This window comes from Lonchura striata, chromosome 2, assembly GCF_046129695.1.
Source record: "Lonchura striata isolate bLonStr1 chromosome 2, bLonStr1.mat, whole genome shotgun sequence".
Classification (NCBI taxonomy): domain Eukaryota; kingdom Metazoa; phylum Chordata; class Aves; order Passeriformes; family Estrildidae; genus Lonchura; species Lonchura striata.
Window position 1 is genome coordinate 33,918,597 of NC_134604.1, and position 20,890 is coordinate 33,939,486.

At 36.2% G+C, this 20,890-nt stretch overlaps 1 protein-coding gene across 8 annotated transcripts in view; it reads right to left on the reverse strand.

Annotated features, from left to right (window-relative positions):
• TENM4 (teneurin transmembrane protein 4) overlaps window positions 1-20,890 on the reverse strand; it is a 1,541,819-nt gene that overhangs the window by 1,040,344 nt on the left and 480,585 nt on the right. For all 8 annotated transcript variants that reach the window (XM_031505163.2, XM_077781310.1, XM_077781309.1 and 5 more), the window contains exon 4: window positions 20,624-20,678. The gene's annotated coding sequence lies outside the window, so the exon portion shown is untranslated. The remainder of the gene's footprint in view (window positions 1-20,623; window positions 20,679-20,890) is intronic.

Consider the following 20,890-nt stretch of genomic DNA (forward strand, 5'->3'; position numbering starts at 1 on the left):
GGAAGGTTGCCCATGGCCGGAGAGTTAAAACTAGATGTTATTTAAGGTCCCCTCAAACCTAAATCATTCTATGATTCTGTGACATCATTCTATGATTTGATTCTTTCTATCAAATGAGTCAGGCACAAGCCCCATAGCAGCTAAGCAAACTTGGAATCCTCTTATGGCTCCCCACTTTCTGAGGATCCCTGCAAAGTTGTCATGACAATTAAATCACGTAAACACTGACATTATGACATGGAGTCCTTTGAATGGATTCATGGATGCTCCCCCTGTTTTGAAGCCAACATTCTTGGCTTCAAGAATTAATTTTTTCTACAAAAAAAAATTGTAGATTTTTCTACAAACAAAAACAAAAACAACAACAAAAAAAAAACCCCTAGATGTATCCAAGAAGAAAAACTGATAGATTAAAATTGATTTAAACAAGGGTCATTAAAGTGACCAGGAATATATAGTCTCATTCAAAATCAGGATGTGGTCTGGGCTGATTTAGACAGAGGTATCCTGCCTAAGTAGGCTGTGCACAACAACAGACATTTAAGCACATTGTAATATTAAAAATACCTTCACTTCTATGGTGTTTTAAATCTTGCAAAGAAATGTGTTCAGTCAAAGCATGAGTTCAGTTAAAGAGTTATTCCATCTCCTTTTATTTTATAACCGGTGATAGAAAAATAATAATCAGGAAGCTGATACAAAGCTAAAGTCAAGCTGTTAAGTAGCCAAAACCACACAAAATAATTGTGCTCTTTGTGGGTATACTTTTTTAATATTTTCTACCAATAAATTTTATTATCCATAAGAAGCAGTACTTCTGAAGAAAGAAAGAAATATTGCGAAAACATTTCCATAAACACTCATCTGTCACATTAAATGTATTCATGATATCATTTCTTGCCTTGGTAGGTGTGCTTTCATAGACAACTGTGTTTTAGTCTAGTGTTGGAGGAAAAAGAATTTTAAGCTTCCTCAATTTCCCTAAGGGGAAAAGTAAAAGAAATCATATAGCTTTCCCACAAGCTGTTGTAGTTTAGGAATGGTATTTCTCAATTTAATGTTCTGTCTGAAACACTCCAAACCATGTGCCTCTCAATCATTCACTTTTCTCCCTCCCACATCCCCTCTTCAAAGGGCTGGAGGGGAAAACTAGAGGAACAAAAGGCAGCCAACAGCAACAGCAACAAAGTTAATGACAGAGGGTACAAGAAAGAGGTGAACCCATGACAACACCTGGCATTTTCTGATCTGGAAGGGACCCCTTCCCCTGTCCCTGCCTCTAAGAGAGCTGGAGGGGGAGTTTTGATAAAGGCATGGGGTGACAGGACAAGAAGTAATTGGCTTCAAACTGTCAGGGGGAAGGTTTATGTTCCATATTAGGAAGAAATTCTTTACTGTGAGGGTGGTGAGACACTGGCACAGGTTGCCTAGAAATGTTATGGCTGAACTATGTCTGAAAATATTCAAGATCAAGTTGGATGGGGCCTTGAGCAAATTAGTCTAGTGGAATGAACCCCTGCCCATGCAATGGGGTTTAGAAAGAGATGACCTTTAAAATCTCTTCCAACCCAAAACATCTTGTGATGATATGATTATCTCCTTATTTTTATATTCAAAATTGCCTATGCAGTTTTCCTGGGGGAAAAAAAATCAAGCACAGTAGAATTGCATTTGTGTTGAAAGGAGCCACCATGGTATTTACGATGTGTGAAAATTAACAGCAGGGGGCCTGATAATCAAAATCCTCATAAGTGGATTGACAATACATAGAGACCAAGCAAGACTGTGTTCCTAAAATTTTTCACACAGTAAAATGTGTTGATTTGCTTTGTCCCTTTACATTCAGGACACAGTTGTGACTGTTTCTGTGCCTCCAGGGTACCATGGTGAGGATCATCCCCTCACCAAGTGTACTGGGGGGAAATTCCAGGGCAGTAACATGATTAGTTCCCACAACATGTATGCTCTCTTCCATGAGTTTGGTTTCATAACAGTAAAAGTAAATCATTGCAGTGGGAGGCTGTGGAAAGGCATATTTGGTAATCAAAAGCTTTGGGACAGTATGGAACATGCAAGTATTCTCAGATGCATTTTTCCAAAGGTATAGCTGGGTTTATTCATCCCATTTCAAGCAGTGGGAGGAGCTCCAAATCACATAGATTTCACAGGTGCTCCAAATCCCACCTTACAAATGTTAGTGTCCCCAAATGTTCTTGACGGGAAGCCCGCAGAATCCACAGCCTTATTGGCAATTTAACTGCCTAGCAGCTGAGTAGCATATCTGGTTTCCCAAGAAAGCACCTATGAATTTAACAGCAAAAAAACTGGTTAAAAGGGGTGTCTGGTTTGAACCAAAATAAAATCACTTAGGAAGCTCAAATTCAGAGATCCTTCCTTCATCACCTGCACTTTATCTTCAACAAGAAAACCCACTTTGATGGGCCAGCAAGGATAGGAAAGGCTTGCATTAGGATTCCTTGCTCAAATGATATTTTCAAATAAAGCATCAGGGCAGAAATTTAATCCTCATGCAGCTGCTAAACTGAGTATTCCTCAGCCAAGTCTCATGCCAGTGAATTCTAACAGTCACCATGTCAAGCACAGAGTAGTGATACTCAGCTTTTAGTGGGTGCTGTGTGGGACTCAGCTGCTGGCAGCTGAGGATAACATCTGGGAGCACACCAGCTGAGCAACAATCTCAAAAATCTCCAGAGAGCCCTCCTTTTCTGTTCCTCCACACCTATTCTGTTCCTCAGTTCATGTTTTTTTAAAACATTGTACTAAGTACTACCTCCATTCATGATGTAACATAATGGAAGCTAATAGCAATATTAAAGCAAACATGCATTTTCTTCACAGTGTTTTTGTGTTTTGCAGTATCTCAGTTTTCAACATAATATTTCAATTTATACTCTAAATCTATTGGAGTAATTGGTAATTGGTAATCAGAACATTATCATCCATATTCTTGTACCCAAAAACTTTTAAAGTAGAAAAGGTAGGAGAGAAAAACAAAACTAGGAGATGATTGTTTGAAGCTGGGCCATAATATCTGCTGATAATTCTTCTGATGCTATTAATTCTATCACTTTAATTCTACTGATATGATTAGCATGTGCTTTTACTAGGAAATTTAAGAAGGTCATACGTCAAATATTTTCTTTTTTTTTAGAGACTGCAGAGATAATCCAAGATTTATGCAGCCTTTGAGTCTTTGAAGCAGTAGCTACTGATGGATTAAATGTTTTGTGTGTTGGAAAGGGAAGGAAAACAGAAAAAAGAGCAATGCATTTCTGCACAGTCTCTTGAGTGGGAAGTATAAATGTCTAGTTATTACTTCTGATTTGCTTTCAACTTTTCAACTTGAGTTTAAAGATTCTACAAAAAGATTAAGCTTTAGAATTGTCTGTCTCAAATTTTATAGATGTAAATGTATTTCATTAAAAGAGAAATGTATTTAAATAGAAAAAGTAATCAAGTGAAATTTCAGCTCATAGACATCAATGAAAGCTTTTGCATTGCATTCAGCATAGCCAGCATTTCACCAAGACATTTCATTTAAAAATCAAGTCAAAACCACTTTCTTTTTTGTCACATCTCTATATTTCAGATTAAAAAAAAAAAAAAAAAGATTCACTGAAGCTTGCGGAACAAAGAGCTATTAAAATTCAAAATTAATCTTATTGGACTATTTAGCCATGCCAGTGAGATGGAAAAAACAGATTTGACAATCTCTCTTCATGAGAGCACTGCTGTGGCTGCAGCCCCTAGATGGCACTGCTAGAAGTGGTCTTGTGAGCCAACCAGACACAATTCCACTGACGAAAATACATTTTGCCAGTTTGGTGAAGCTTACAGCAACAGGTACCTTGTTGTTTACCTAAAGTCTGTCCTTAATTGAGTGGTTTGTTTTGTTTTATTTTTTCCCAGTGTGTACCAAGCGTGCAAAAGTCATATTCATGAAAATAAATTACATCAAAAGATGTCAAAATTCACACCACAAATGTGAATTTATCTGCATCATTTTATGAACCCCATTTAGCATTACAGGATGTTTGTGAGGCATAATTGGGTCAAAACAACCATTTTAGCTTTTCTAAGGATAGGATTGACCTCATATAGCTTTCAGGGTGAGGTTCAGGTTTGTGCTCACACATCAGAGTTAATATCTCTGTGAACTGTGTGCTCATGTCTTTCTGCTGCTGCTCCAGTGGCATATAAACTTTCAATATTACACCTGTGATGTCCATGAGGATATCTCAAATATGTCAAGATATCTCAAATGGGACAAGAAGCCGGCATGTAGACAGCAGAATTCTGATCCTGACATTAGGTTAAATGAATTACACATAATTTAAATTGAGTGAGGAACTGAATAACCAATGATATTCTGGAGAGATTGGAAATTAATGGCATAAGGTAGCAAAAATAAGATAGTGCTCATGCTGATCCTCACAAGAAAGCTTTCCTCTTTCGTGGAAACATATTTATAGCAGCAGTACAAAGCCATCGGCTTTGATTGTATCTCTGCTTCTGCCCCACCTCCTGAGTATAAGGATCAAGCTTGAGAGACAAACTGAATTTAAAGCCTTGCTATTAAATTTTCTTGCAATTGTATGGGGATGCAGGTTGGTAGAATTGCAGGCAAAAAAGTCACTGTAAATATATTACCTGAAGAGAAATTTAGGATAGGACATTGTCACTATCACAAAAAGGTTAAGGAAAGATCTTTGCATTGCAGAAAGTAATGCCTTTTCCATGGCTGGCCATTAGATTAGATGGATTAGGCAACAAATGAAGTGTAAAGGAAAGGGTGTGTTAGCATTTACCAGCAATAATTGTGCTCTGATGCAAGTGCAACTTGGAAAGAGTGCTCAGTTGAACTCCTCAATGGGAGATAATGACATGTACATGTTTGTGCCTACCCTAGAAAATAGCTAATGTTGTCTTGTGACACAAGAAATTTGTGTCAGAAAAAGCCACTCAGGGTAAGTCCAATTGAAAAATTATTCCTCTGCAAAAGTGAATGTAAAGCAAATAGATAATCTCCATTCTCGGTCGCAACCTTTTAACAGTCATTTTGACTCATTATATTTATTCAAGGCTTGGGGGGGCAAGGTCCACTGAATTTATGGCTACATAAGATCCATCATCCACAGGATCTTTATTTTACACCTTTGCATCAGAACACCAGAGGCTGTAAGTCATAGCTGTCATCGGTGTCTTGGAGTGCCTGACAGGTTTCTCTGTTCTTTCTTCAATGACATTTTGACACTTTGGAATTTTTTATTCTGATCTGTGAGCATGTAGGTGAATGAGTAGCTCATGTATAAGTCATGAGACAAGACTGAACAGCAAAAGCAAAGACCAGAAGTGATATCAGAGATGAGCTCCCTCCCTCTAATATCTAAATGCATAAGGCAGTCTGAGGATGAGAAGATAACATACCTTTTAAATAAAATACAAAAATATACCAGTAGCTACTGCATATCTACCTAGACAACTCAATTTTCTATGCAACTGAGAAATAACAATAATAAAAACAGTAAACATTAAAAAGCACATTTTTTTAAATGCCAATCAAAAGAAAGAGGAACAACATCCAGATAACACTGGTTTGGGAAGTAGATCGGAAAGGTCTGAACACCTCATGCCTAACAATAAATACAGATGACATCAATACCAAAGAGAAGAAAAAGTCCAAGAAATCCACACAAACATTTTATTTCTATAGGCTAAGCTAAAATAAATCTATTAGTTATAGAGTTCACGCCTAGCAAACCCACCCATATGAATAAGAATCCATTTCAGAAAAAGTTAAAAATAATTAAGGCATCTGTTACATTTTCTTTACATACTAGTACAATTTCTATGATTTTTGTCACTTTAACTTTGCTTGTTCTTTAATTTGTCACAGAAAACCCCTTCTGTCTCACGTAGAATGGAACCAAGAGACAGGAGGCAATAAATAAAAGTGACAAGGGCATGCCAAACCTCAAAAGATACTTCATACAGCACCCAGAGAAAGGTTCCTAAAGCATTTTCTAAAGGCTAACCTTTCTCTACTCCCTTCTCCCACAATGACTATAATGTGATCCAAATGAAGGTCATCCTAGTTGAGCAAAGGGCAATGCGGCACAAATACTTCTTTGCAGTGTGACGGGTAACATAGATCAAAAATGTTTTCCATGAATCACAGAATCATAGAAAAGTTTAAGTTGGAAGGCACACTAAAGACCATTTAGTTTCAAGCTCTTTGCTTTGGGAAAGGACAATTTCTAGTAGACCAGATTGCTGAGAGCCCCATCCACCTGGCAAAGAACACTGCCATGGATGGGACAGATGCAAGATGTGTCACCTGTACAGAATCTATGGTGTGAGATTAGCATGTAACAGGATATAGCAGCCAGCTTTGTATTTACCTCCAAGGCCAAGCAGCGTTAGTTACCCTTAGGACATCTCTCACCAAAGAGCATTGAGTTTTCCTGGCTGTGTCTCTTGGTGCAAGGTGAGCTTGTGCCAGAGGGAGTCAGAGTTAGAGAACCAGCAAGCACATAACCTGCACTGAACAGTGAATTTGACACTTCCAGCATACAACCCATTTTTCCTGCTGTTGCTTTGAGATAACAATGCATTACACAAAGGAAACCCAGCCCACCTTCCAGTTAATCCATAACAATGCAGGGATGAAGATAACCCCCTTAGAAACGTTTCCTTCAAAAGGCAAAACAAAGGACAGAGCATGGCTGGCTATTCTGGGAAGTCTGGTTGAGCTACAGCATGAGAGAGTGTATAGCACTTTAAGCAAGAAATCTGCCTTGCCCTGTGTTATGGCTTAATTTTGAGCCAGCATTGTATATCTAGAGACAAGTAAAAGAAATGGGTCCATTATAAAGCAATCCTTTTTCTATACCTCTCAAATTCTGGGAATCAACAGGTTTTATGATTTCCTGGGGGAGAGGTGAAGCCAGTTATAAGAACAACAAGCACTTTCAGATATTTTTGTCTCCTAGGTCTCTGGCACAGAGAACAGCTAATATTAGTGACACAACAGAAATAATGTACTAAGTATATTAATTAAATTTTCTGAAAATTGCTCTCCCATAATTAAGAAGCCTATTTTCACATATTGCTATTTGAGTTTATAGGAAACCTTTCTGAGGGTTAAGTGTGACTTTGACCCCTTATTATTGATTGGAAAAAGGATGTTGCACATTTGGAAAGACTCTTGAAGTGAAGAGTATTTGAAGGCATGCATTGAAGAAAGCAAATTTTCAGTGTTGGACTGGCAGAGGATTTTGACAGCCAGCTACAAGTATTATTTCTGATCCAAGAATCCTGCATCATTTCACATTTTGTAACATTGATCAGATGAACTTCTGTCTCCAAAGCTGTAATTCCTTTCTGATGGTTAGGATTATTATGCAGTTGCCCTACCTTCCCATATTAGCTACCAAAGCTGAAAATAACTCCTGTGAGTTTTACAGCTGGCACTTTGATACCTGCATGCTCAGGTTCCACAAGAGTGCTGACTTGTCAGCCTAAGGAGAAGCTCTTGAAATGCCTTTTAAAAAAGGAAAAAAAAAAAAATGGTATTCCCAAATGTGTTCCCAAAGCAGTACACAGTTCCTTTTTCAGAAATCCTACCTCGGCTAAGGTGAGATAAATGTACTCATGCTATCTGTTCACTTTGAGTACAGAAATACAGGGCATCCTAAGTCCAAAGACAGGAGTACAATTTTACCAGAACACACTAACAAAGGATTAGTGATGAAGTTTGTGTTTGTGAAAGCATTTATGAAATGAAATCAAATTGTTACATTTGGCATTTGTAGAGTACAAAGGAAAATGCATTAGATTTTATAAAGATGGGGTCAGACTTTTGAATGCAGACATCTAAACTGCACATTACAGTCCAGAAAACCCATTAGTTTAGACAATCTGGATAAATGAATGCATGTGTATTGTTTTAAAATCTTATTTAGATATGTACAGGGATTTTTAGGATTATACATGTTGCTGGCTTGGAAGCTATCTGAGGATATTCTGTGACTCAATGCTGTGCTGCCATTAACCTCTGCTACAAGTTGAAGAATATCCATATGGCTACTCTTTCTGCTGCTGGACTCTCTCTGACAACAACATGTGAAGCCACTATTCCACTTAAATGGGTACCCTGAAACTAAGATGTACCTATGAAAGAAAGAATACCTCTCCTAGCTCATATGGTATATTTAGAACAAAATGTGTTTGTTCTCCTCCAGGTTTCTAAATTAATGTTCTGTCTTAAAGGGCTGGATGTTCCTGTTTATCTTACAGTCCTGGCACACCATGAGAAGGCTGGCACTGAGTACCAGAAGTTAACCCAGAATTCCAATATGCCCAGTCAGGTTGAAGAAGGTGTGAAAAGAAATAGGAACTCCAAATCTATTATCTATCCAAATTAAGATACTGATACAATAGCTAGACTCCCAGTACAACCTTGGCTTATACAACATAAAAATCATATCACCAAAATTGCAGAAAAGGACATCAAGAGTCTGATGCAATTTAAAATAGTAAGAGAGCCTCAATGCATAAGAATATATAAAATCCTGATGCTTTAACTCACAAATTATGCCTGCTTAGTAGGGGTGTAAAATAAAGAATTTACTTTGGGTAGAACAAAGCTAGAAGAACTCTCTAGTAAGAGTTAACAAGACATTCTAGAACATTCAGGTTGAAATACCCTGTAAGACAATTCATAACATTGGTCCTCAAAGCTTTCACTTAATTTTTTAGTAAAAAAACCAAAATTAATCCATAAATAGAGTCGTAGAAGTTGCTAATAAAGAACTGGCAAAATGTGCTGGACTTACTATATTCTCATTCTCATTCTGGCTGACTATCTCATAATCTTATCCTAATGTATTAACTATATTTTTTGAATGTTATTATTTGAATAGCTTGAATTCCATTTAAATTATCTGTGAAGCTATTTGTGTGTGTCAATGAGCGATGTCTTGAGGCTTTTTCTCAGACTCCCTAGACTTTGAATAAAGGGTGAATGCAGTATTCATTTAAATCAGTATATTGATTAAAAAAGGTTGTTTGGTTATTTTTAACTTCAGCTATTTGCCTGCCACCAAAGAGCTCCAGTGGCCATTTTGCAGCTAGAAGTCTCTTTGATTTTTGAGAAACAGTGGTTGTGTTGGTTTGCCAGGCCAGTACTTCTCATAATTGTGGAACAGTTGAAGCAGTGATGCATGATTCATAATTGGAATATTTAGCCATATCTTTATATAATTTCTTTTTGAACTAGGTGTTAAATAGATATATATATATATTTTCAATAAAATGTTGTGGCTATACAAATGCATACACATGCACAGATCAGGTTGTTTGCCAGAGAAAAGCACACAGTATCACCATTAAAAAAAAAAAAAAGAAAGAAAGAAAAATAATGTTAAATAAATAGCCTTTTCTTTCAAATATATTTCATGTAACCATAGAACTGCAGGTACACCTTCCACTAGACAAGAATGCTCAAAACCCCATCACATCTGACTGAACACTTCCAGGCATGGGGCATCCACAGATTCCCTGAGCAACCTGTGCCAGTGCCTCACCACCCTCACAGAATGTCATCTGAACAACCACAATGCTAGGAAATGTGCACAAGGCTTCTGACTCTTGAGGGAAAGACGAGATAATTTAGTAAATTTTACTTCATCCTTCCACCATACAGTCAGAGGGATGAAGTAAAAGAAAATACTCAATTTTAAAGCTTACTTTTACTTTATAGCTGAAGAAGTTTCTGCATTTTTTTTGTGGTTTGTTTTTGGGTTTTTTCCTTTTTTTTTTTTTTCCATACATATAATTAAAGAAATGAAAAAAGTTTTCTGTGTGTTTTTCTGTTTTTTCTTTTCACTTTGTTAATTCACCTTAACTCCAGGGGCCCTCCAAGAGTTGTTAGAACTTAGATGTTGTAAAGGACCTCTGGAAAGTTCTCATGTTTCCCAATAAAAAAGTACAAATATTTTCTTGTGTATCTGTTTCCTGCAATGACTCCATTTATTCTTTTTGCTAGCAGTAAATCAGCATTTATGCAGTTTTGGTCAGTCAGAAAACAGGCTGGAATAAATTAATTTGTTAAAATGCATGTTAGGAACCATTCCACTATCATTTATGACACCCCAACCCATTCCATCCCCCTGCCCTTTTCTTTTCTTTTTCATCTTCACAGCACTTAAAGCAAACACGTTGGGAAAATCTTTTTCTCTGGCACTCATGACATCTCAAAGGTTCAGAAGGGCTGGAAACTACAATTGGCACTTGGCTTTCATAAACCCATAGAAAGCCTTTTCTCTCACATGTTAAGCACAGGACAAATAGGACAATCTCTGCTCTTATAGTAGTTTTGTGGAGGTGGCAAGTCTGCTGCAACGTTGTCAGGAGCCCAGCATGTGTACTCTCCCTAGACGAGCAATTTGAACTCTCTGTTGGTAAAAATCAGCATCAGTTTTTTCTTACTTCAGTGAAGTTATTCCTGATGACAGCTGTTGAGCTGTTGGCCAGCAGTTTCCAAGTGCTTGATTTTACAGTAATTTCTGAATCAGAGAGGTATGTGGATTGTCCCAAACCACAGAGCTTTCCCTTTAATATCAGTAGATCTTTTAGTAAATTTAAATAGGGTTTGTGAAAAGACAAGTATTTAGTATTGGATGTTGCTATCCTGCAGATTTCCATAGGAACACAATGTAGTTATCTCCCTAGGCAGTCATTTGATAGAGTTATGAAGCAATATACCCTAGAAATATCTTTTTCTGTCATATTTATAGCAATTATGTCAAATAGTGAATTTAAATAATTTGAGCTGATTACTGCAGGTTTGTGAAAACACACAGTTTGACATATTCACAAGTTTCAATTACTGTATGTGGAATGTAATTATGTGGAGTACAAATCTCCAAGGGAAGCTGTGTTTTCTAAATACACCTCGTCTATAATGCAATGATCTTTACTCCTTTTTTCCCTCCAAATTTGAAAATATGAATTTTGTAAATGGCTGATCATTTGTTAGATTCCAATATTAAAATCTGCATAGACCTAAGTACTAAGAGAAAAAAATTAACATAATCTCAGCAACCCATGTTTTTTTTGATCATATAAATGGAATAACTCTTCAATTTTGTTTTATATTTTTCTGGTGATTGTTCAAGATGCCCTGAGTACCCCTGAGTTTTTACTGAGAAAAAGCTTAGAGTAAAATGCAATTTCTTTCAAAACAAGCCTTTGTAAGAAGAAACTGGATAATGATTAATCAGCTGATATGTTTTGGAAATTTTAGGAGCCGTTTGCTTAAAGTTATCTTACTACTTTTACTGGCCAACTGTTCTTTACAACAAAAAAGATGAATGACCATCTGATCATCAAGTCCTGTCACCTGTGATTGTAGCAAGCATAGAGCAAATATACCGTCTTACCCATATATGCTCCCAAATTACACATAGCTCAGACCTTCTTAAAGGATCCTGCTTAAAATGTGCTCCAGGAAAGGAGCAGGAGGGCTGAGGAGCTGTGGAAGGTGACAGTGGCTGGAAGTCAGCACTTTGCCTTGCTGCTGATCCCAGTGTTTATAACAGCTTTCTCTTTTGTCCTTGCAAGACATTTTGTGTTAGCCCCAGTGCCACAAACACAAACTGGCATCAGTGGTTGTATTTCTGTGAGATCTGCAGTTTCATCCACAGACCTTCCCATATGGAAATGCCGATTAAAATTTATATTATGCTTTTAAATACACAAAGTTTCAGAGCTGTTAAATTTGATCATCTCTAAAGCATCTGTGTATTTCATTTGCATCTCACAAAAACCAGATTGACATTAAAATCCATTTTATTTGGGTTGCTGTGATAACCCCAAATAACCCTAAATTCCTTCTGTTCATATTTACTCATATTCATGGCTTTGGAAACTCCTTATCCTTTTTGATATCTTTATTTTCATTGCTAGTGAAGCTGTTTTCATATCTAGCATGAGATGCAGATCTGTTTATTTTATTTTTGACAAATTTTGAACCATACATGAAGGAATACATTTGTGATTATTCTTTCTCCATAAAAAATTACATGTCCTTTCTATTGTGTAATTTATCAAAGTAATTCTCATTATTATCATTCAAATTTCAAATTTCCTTCTTCCTAAAGAGCTGAAAAATATGCTCTTGACAAGTTTGACAGAGGTTAGATGCGAACTTCTGCTTTAAAAGACCAGTAAAAGCCTATTTTACTATCTGGGTAAATATGACTTTCATTCCCAAAATAACACAATTTATTTCTGATCAAATGGAAATGTACAGGATAAGAAGTGAGGAGAAGCTTTCTTTTAAAAATAAATTATATAACCCCTAGGTGTACTCAGTTCCAATGTTGCTTTGACACAAGACAGAACCTCCCTGTTGACCTTGATGACTAAATATCTTATTGCTGTACCCTTAGCTGACAAACATTCCTAAAAGGCAACCAGGGTGAAGTGTCATTCCCTAATATGACCACAGTGTCCCAGTATAATTCTGGAAGAATGCTGATCTCATGTTCTGGTCACATTGGTGTAATGTTTTGAGAAAGACCATCAGAATAGAAAATCAAAAATGAAAAAGTGAAACCTCTTGTAATATCATTTAGTTTCCAGAGCCTTTGAATATAATGGAAAATATGACTGGAAATAATGCATTCCATATTGACCATTTTCTACATGATGTCTTACACTATTGCCATTTCCTTTAATCTATTTGTATGGATTTCTAGAAAGGAGTAGTCTACATAAATGAGAATATATTTGTTTTCCTGAAGACATGAGCAAGTTTTACATAAAAATATAAGTACATTTACTTGTTCAGAAAGCTAGAATTATCTCTATGAATAGATGAGAAACCAGTGCCACTTTCATTTACACAGTTTATTAGTCCAAATAATGCAATTAGCACAAGTAATGACCTGTCTACGTGATCTTCACATTAATCTTCTCCCATGGTAGTATTTTTCCACTGATTTAAATTTCTGACCCATTAGTTAAAAGTTCAGCAATTAATATAAAATCTGTGTATTTCTGGGTTTCTAAAAGCAAATAAACCCAAACTAATTTATGAGAATTAACAATAGAGAAATTAATTGTGATTGATATACTGGCCGTGAATGCATGTATGGACCAAACACAGTGTGTGTTGTTGATACTGTTATTAGCCAAAGAATAATTATCAAAAATAAACATGGATATATACAAAGAAATGAGTGGCACAGGAAAAACAAAGCAGGTTCTCTGCCATGGGGGTTTTGATGAGACTGGAATAGTTCTGGACAAGAGGAAACGAGAGTATCTGCATATCAGGGAATGCTAGGGAATTGTTGCCTGGGAAGAAATGAGAGATGTCAGTAATTTCCTGCATATATTGGATCCTTCTTGAAGACTGCTGGATTAAAAACTACGTCCTAACTTATTTTTCCTCCAAATGTTGTTGGATATGTATTGCAGAAGTGTTTTTTATCGTATGCTCCAAACCAGCACAAACACCAACTGTGTCCAAAAACCCCCAAACTTTTTTGCCTTAGCAGAATCTCAGATTTCTGACAAAGTGGAGAGTGACTGCAGAACACTACTACACTGTCAGTCACTGCCAATAATCCCTGCAGAAAAGCTCTTGTGACAGTGAGGTGAAGAAGAAGAATAATTTTTATCATAGGACTTCCAGTATGGTTCTAATTACAAATTGCCTTATCAAAACACATATAGAATTATACACTGTACATTTCTAAAAGAAAATCAACCCAGATGCGGTTAATTCAGGCTACCTGTTATATTTCACTCTAGTGTTATAAAAGAAGCAATTTTTTTTTTTCAATAACATGTTTCTAACTGCCCTGAAACACTGATTCATCTGCCTGTGTGGTTAAATAAACATTTCTTATGTATTCTGTCTGTGCTGTCAGGACCCTCCTTTTCCTTTTAGACAAGCTCTTTCTCTCTATGAGTGTGAACACAGATCTCAGTTCTAATAATTTTCCCTCCTCTACTGTCTTGAGATCCTTACTAGCAGCCAGATAGCCTGAATACTCTATAATTATTATTAGATCTTGTGGTAGCTGGTGTGGAACAACAGCATCAGGTGTAACACTATAGGAAGGTCGTTTCTTGGCTTTTAGTAAAAGATCTAGTGAATTAATTTAGCTACAATATCAAGTACTAAGCTAACTGCATCTTTTAATTAACACCAAATGTGTTTCATAATTAATAAATTACCTTAGAGGCAAAAATAATTTGATGACTTGTAGGTTAGAGATCAGTATACACAAAAAGAGATTAGGCATGGGAAACATATGAAAGGTTTAATAGGAAGTAAAATTTTTCACATATATGTAATAAATTAATATTTAATCTCCCAAGATAAAAGCAATTCTACCACAGGATAACTGACTTTTTTATGTATAGTGAATTGATAAACCCTGTCTGCCTTATTGAATCCTTGAGTTAGAAAATGGCTTTCAGGAGACTTCTGTTCACCAAACTTGGATATCTTTAATGAGCACAACTGCTACAAAAAATTCTATTAAAAATTTAAAATTAAACTTAGGTATTGCACTAATGAATAGATGCGCACTACATTTCAAGAATATGTTTGTTTCATTTTAGTGTCCTACTCTATTTGAATTCCAGCCAAAATCTACTGAAGCCTCTAGTTTTGAATTTGTACCATGAATTTTATAGAGTACCCATGAATCATTCTTTTAGGCCTAAAATAATTTAATCTAATTTAAGGCAGCTGAGATTCCCCATGCCAATGGAGCCAAGTTACAAACTACTACAGAGAATTATTTCTTTAAATTATTTTTTACAATAGAGACATGACATTTTAAAATAATCCTAATAACATATGTGAATCCTCCACGTATATATTGTGATATCTGTGATATTCTAAACTACATGGATGTTTTCACTGCTTCCACAAAGCAGCTCAATGGGAAACATTATTCAATTAATAAAGAATAATACAGTGTAATCACAGACTATCGAAGAATGAAGGAAGTTAAATACTTGGAACAAAAAGGGAAATTTTTTATTAATTTACTCAAAGTAGTGGTATTTAACATGATACAATGCCAACTATCAACAAAACATGAGAGCATTTCAAATAAAGAGTTGATAGGGGGGATACTTTTCCAATTCTTCAGTTCAGAGGCCAAATTTCTCTACTAAATCTAGAGTAGAAAAGCTTTTCTACTCTAGACTTAGACTTTTCTACCGTGATCCTTCACATCAGGGCAATTTAATATGTTTACAGCAAAACCCTAGGTCTCTGTCTTGATCAAAAAGAGTCTTGCTTTTTCTGTAGGCTTTTTGGTCTCTGCAGGAAGTAAGGATCTCACATGAAAGTTAGTAAAATCACCCCATTTTTTAGCTGTTGGAACTCTAAAAGTAGAAATAAAACCAGAAGCTCCAGCTTAAATCTAAACAAGCTCTCATAGTCAGAGACTTGAGGGTGTTGCCCACATTGAGGGCTGCAGCAGAAGAGGAACAGATGTTTCAACAATGCAGGAGTTGGAGATGACTGGGAGATTCCCTTTAAGTGTTCATCCTGATACAAAATAAAATGGGGGTTTTAAGTACTGTGGGTGAATTACAAACTCTATAATCATCCTGCACAAACTTTGAAACATCTAACAGAAACCTCTCCAAGTAAAGCCAAAAAGTTTTCAAAGTCAGGGAAGGATATTATATTTTTATAAAATAGCGCCTCTGAGTTTCAAAGTTTTGGGGTTGTCATCAAAATGTGACTATATTTGGTAACCAAAGTTAAAATCCAGTTCTGAAATTAATGAACAGGGACTAAAACAGGTTTGAAGCCTTTCCATTACACTTCTGATAATTCAGAATTGTGCTCAATATATTATTCCTAGGGCTAGTGTTTAAAGACCTGCTCCTGTTCTCATTTTGGATACTTGCTGATATACTCCATTGCAAATGACCTCTTCCTCTGTCTTTTGATCTGAACTTGAACATGGGCAGCATCACAAGTCAGCACCAGACCAAAGGACTTTCTCCTCACCCTGTATCTCCCACTTAGTCCCAGATCCCAGAAAGGCATCTGATTTTATCTGAGTGAAAGCACTAGCCACTAAAAGGCAGTTATCAATTCCTGTTATGGTACCTCAAAGCTGCAAGACATCCTCTTCTAGAACAAGAGGAAATGGTATTACATTTCACTGGGGGAAGTTTAGATTGGGTATTAGGAAACATTTCTTTACAGAAAGGGTAAAGCCCGTTAAGAGCCCAATATGAAGCTTGCCCAGGGCAGTGGTAGAATCACTGTCCCTGGAAATCTTAAAAAAATATGTAGATATGGCACCTGGGGACATGGTTTAGTGGTGGACATGGCAGTGATGTATTAACAGTTAGACTTGATGATCTTAAAGGTTTTTTTGCAACCTTAATGACTTCAGGATTCTATCATCTCTTGTTCAAAGGTTGCGCTAGTAGAGGATCATCATGTCTCAGCAGCCTCAGAGTAGAGAAAGCTGTCCTGATTTGGACTGTTCTATGAGTAATGTTTCTTCAACAAAGGATGAGTTGGAACCTAAACCTTGAGTATAGGCAAGTCTGGCCCAACCATCCTTCTTGCTTGAATTAGAACATCTTCCTAACTCTGGTAATTTATACTAGCCATCATATAAATTATCCATCTAGGATAAATTCACTCTTTTGCTGGGGAACAGTTTTTTATTTGAAATCTTTTATTAAAAATCAGATCTCATCCTGTGTTTTAAAAGAAATTATTTCTACATTTTTTCAGCATAGAAATGAGCATTCACACTTAGGCACTGGGATAATAATCAAATATGTTTTTGTTTAGAATGATCTCTGGCCTGGGATTTTTCACAAATTTTACATCTGGTTCCAAAATGAGCTCAGCTGATAATCAGTGACTTATGAGAAAGCATCAAGAAAGATGTCTTTTCAATCTGCTTACAAGGTCAAAAAAATTCAACAGGATTTAATATACGTACACAAGCCTGATGTATCAGAGTGCTGTGATTTTTTACAATGCCAACAGTTTGATGAGAATATCAATTAAACATGACTGTATAGTTAAAATTTCCATCTCTAAATGCAGCTGCAGCAAGTAACAGGACTGCTAATCAAAGCAGTGTTATAATTTAGCAGTGATGAGGAAAGCAGTAGCCATCAGAAGGGAATAGCAGAAAGGAGGCAGCTGCTTTCATATCATTTTAGTGTCCATTTCTTTAATGAGCCTGAGGAGACAATTCCCTGCTGACTATTCATTAATTAATGGAATTTATGAGAGAAGAAGAGCTGTCAGCATGCAAACAAGTGGAGAACAGGTGATAACGGTCTGTTTGCAGGGAATGAGCATATTGAGGGAAGGAAGCTTTTGAATAAAGCAAATTATCTGGAAGAGATGTGTAACAAAAAGCTAAATTACAAATCCCTCATCTGGGCAACAATGATGTGTGGCTTACAAGTTAACAGAGATGCACTATTAAACTCAGGTTATGAAAAATCCATGGTCAGATCTGGGAGAAAGAGGGAATCAGCCCAGAGGAGTAGCACCTGTCTCTTTCCTGTTCTGAGTGACTTCCACCATTTTGCCATGATTTGATTGCATTAATAAACGGTTGGATAGATCCCAGTAGGAAACTCTGTCTCCTTCCCTCTTGGTCTTTCAATCTTCTACTAGTGTCTTGACCTTTGGCTGGGAGCTCTGTGATACCTCTCAGGGCATATCAGACTTTTTCCCAGCCATGAAGATCTCAGGGCACAGAGCAGAATTTGCCAAAATCAACCTGCAATGATTAATAAAGAGAAGACAATATCGCAGTACTGGGCATAACTGCCCTTCTTCCGGGCTGGAGACCCTTTGCACGTGGATGGCATCAAAGGGTAGCTGAGCTTGCAGATTTTATTGTAGCCTCATGGTATCCATTCACAAAGGAATTATTTGAGCCTCTTTGCACAACTGGAATTCTAGTAATATTAAATACCCTCAAGCCTGGTTCCAATTAATTCTCTTTGATCAGAAAGTGTAAAATTCTTTCATTTATAAATATCTAAACAAAAGTCCTGGTAATGCTGTTTCTGTCCATTTTCTACCATGGAGATTTTGTGTAGGATGTGTGAGGAACATAGTGGAGCTTAGCTCTGCAAGTGCAAACTCCTTAAAGATTTGGTGTTGGCAACATAGGTAAGAGCAGCCACAAGCCTGTTGTATACAGGACAGGCTGAGGCAGCAGATACTGGACATGTGAGATAGACTGTGACTGCAAAAGTTCCAAACAAGGTCTCACCATGTTTTGGGGATTTACATTATAAAGACCGTAGTGAAAATCACACTCATAAAGTACAACATTCTTAGAAGTCTGTTCCACACAATCTTGACTCTTCTGCATATGCAGTAGCCAAAAACAAGGATTTCATTTTTGACACTATATTCTGCACGCAAACTGTTCACATATGTTCACTGAGTGGGTAGCTATAGCACATGCTTTTTCTTCTAAGTTTTTTAAATGTCAGGGATGTTACACATTTTTCTCAATGGCTTTTCTGTTGGGTGGATGGCAGAGAAGTAAACAAATAACAAAAAGAGTTGAGCAATTTTGTCCAAGGTTATTAGTTATGACTTAATGCAAAACAATCTGGAATGCAACATTAAAAAGAAACAAAGCAAACCATTGCAGTTTATTTGAGAAAATATGGAGTACAGGAAGACTCCCTCTTTTTTTACAATATTATTTTATCAAATTTGCCCCATCCTAGGGCTGAGGTGAGGAAAAGGGGTTCCATTAGAATTTTGGAAACTTGGGTAAATAAGGGTAAGACCTACATAACAAATAAAGTCCTTGATTCCCTAAGTATGTTTATAGTTTTAAAAATTATCCTTTATATATCTTCAGTTTTACTTCATTGCTCACATCTCTCTGAATTTTTTCTAAAATCTGCAGCTCCAGGAGTCCTATGAAAAACTAATTTTTTATTATAACATAGGTTAAAATAAACAAACTCAAAACAAACAAAAACCCTACAAAAAAAACCCCACAGAAAACCCAATTCCCAAACCAAATCAACCTAACCAAACCAAACTAAACTTTATCAGAAAAATGGAAGTTAAAATATATATTTTAAAGAATTGCCTTAATTTTAATACCAGAATAGAGTTTCTTTTTTGATTTCATTTGTATTTCATGGGGATGCTCAATCCATCTTCCTGACTTCTTGGGGTGACTCCTTCCTGCAGGAAAGGTGACTCTTTTCTACAGATCATCTTTCTATCTGCATGAAATTCTTTCATTTGCTCCAATCCAGTTCAAGAGTTATAAACAATTTCAGTAAAACATGAAATAAAAAAAAATTAATACAAGTAATTGGCAAGTAAGGAAATTACAATTTTCACTTTTTCAGTATATTCATGCAAGACTGCATGATAGAGAATAGAAGCCTGTCTTGTTTCACTGTAAAATATTTAATTCACTTCTAATAAATAACATGCATCTTTCTTGGCCCAGCTATTTTATTCACAGGAATGGCTTGTAAAACCCCTTGAAGATAAACCATATACTGCTAATTACAAACAGATTGTTCTGATTTTAACTTGGACTTTTTGCACTTTGATGAGAAATGTTGAAAATGTTGGCCATTTATCTCCTTTCATGGCTGGAAATCTGTGTCTAATGCCATCTTTGATCAAGTCAAAATCTAGCTAGTGAAAATATCATGCATGAGAACACTCATATCTTTTAAGTTTGCTGATGTATTGTAGAAATTTTGTCTATCAGAAAAGACAGAAGGATTGTTCAAAGCATTATGTGCCAGGCTGCCCAAACTTTACAAAGATTTCTATATACCTCAGGTGCAAAAATTAGCTGAATATTAAAGTGATGATTTACAAAAGAACCTGTGACAAATCTATATACAAGCCAAACAGATTGTGACACTGAAATTATAACCTGAGTCATATCATGTTTAATATGCAAGAAGGAAGAGGTGTTGTTTTCAAGGAGATAAAGAAAAAGAAATTAAATTCTTGCTTTCCACTTCTTCATCTTTTTTTTTTTTTTTTTTTTTTTTAATTGAGGCAGCTTTTCCACACATACATGGCCTGAATGTGATGAGCACCAACACATTAACCCTGAGATTAGCTCTGTTGGTTAGAGCATAATACTAAAACCACTAAGTTTGCATGTTTGGGTCCCAGAAGGGCTGTTCACATAAGTGCTGGATTTGGTAATGCTTCCAGCTTCTGAGCTGTGATAAGAATCTGGTCATGGCAATAGGAACAGAACAGCTACAGAAATACAAGTGAGTGGTGGATACAGGAACTTCCTTCTCTCATATTCAGTGGATGCACAAACACCCCAAATCTTGTGCAAGAAATGGTGACATAAACCTCCAAAACCAGCTCACATGGTCGTACCATATTTAGGCATAAAAATAATGACTTTATCCACCCTTTTCATTTGACAACATTTTCTTCCTCTGACTCCCTTTCATGAATGTTTAATTTACTTTATACTTAGCTGTGCCTCAAGGATGATGACAGAGAGCTTTAAAATATATAGTCCATATCTTTTACTCCTACCTTAATAAAGCCAGAAGGATGTCTGAAAAAATCCTCATAAAATGCAGCCAACTTCCTAAGGGGGGAAAAAAAAAAAAATTAAAAAAATAAATATATATATATAAATACTGTGATCAAAACTATGATTGAATATATAAAGATAACCAATCTGACGAGAAATTCATATACCAAAATATGATAAAATTCATATACCAAAAATGGCATTTGGTTAACCCCACCTGTAGGTGAACATTTAAATTTTTATTAAATTAATAAATATTTATTATA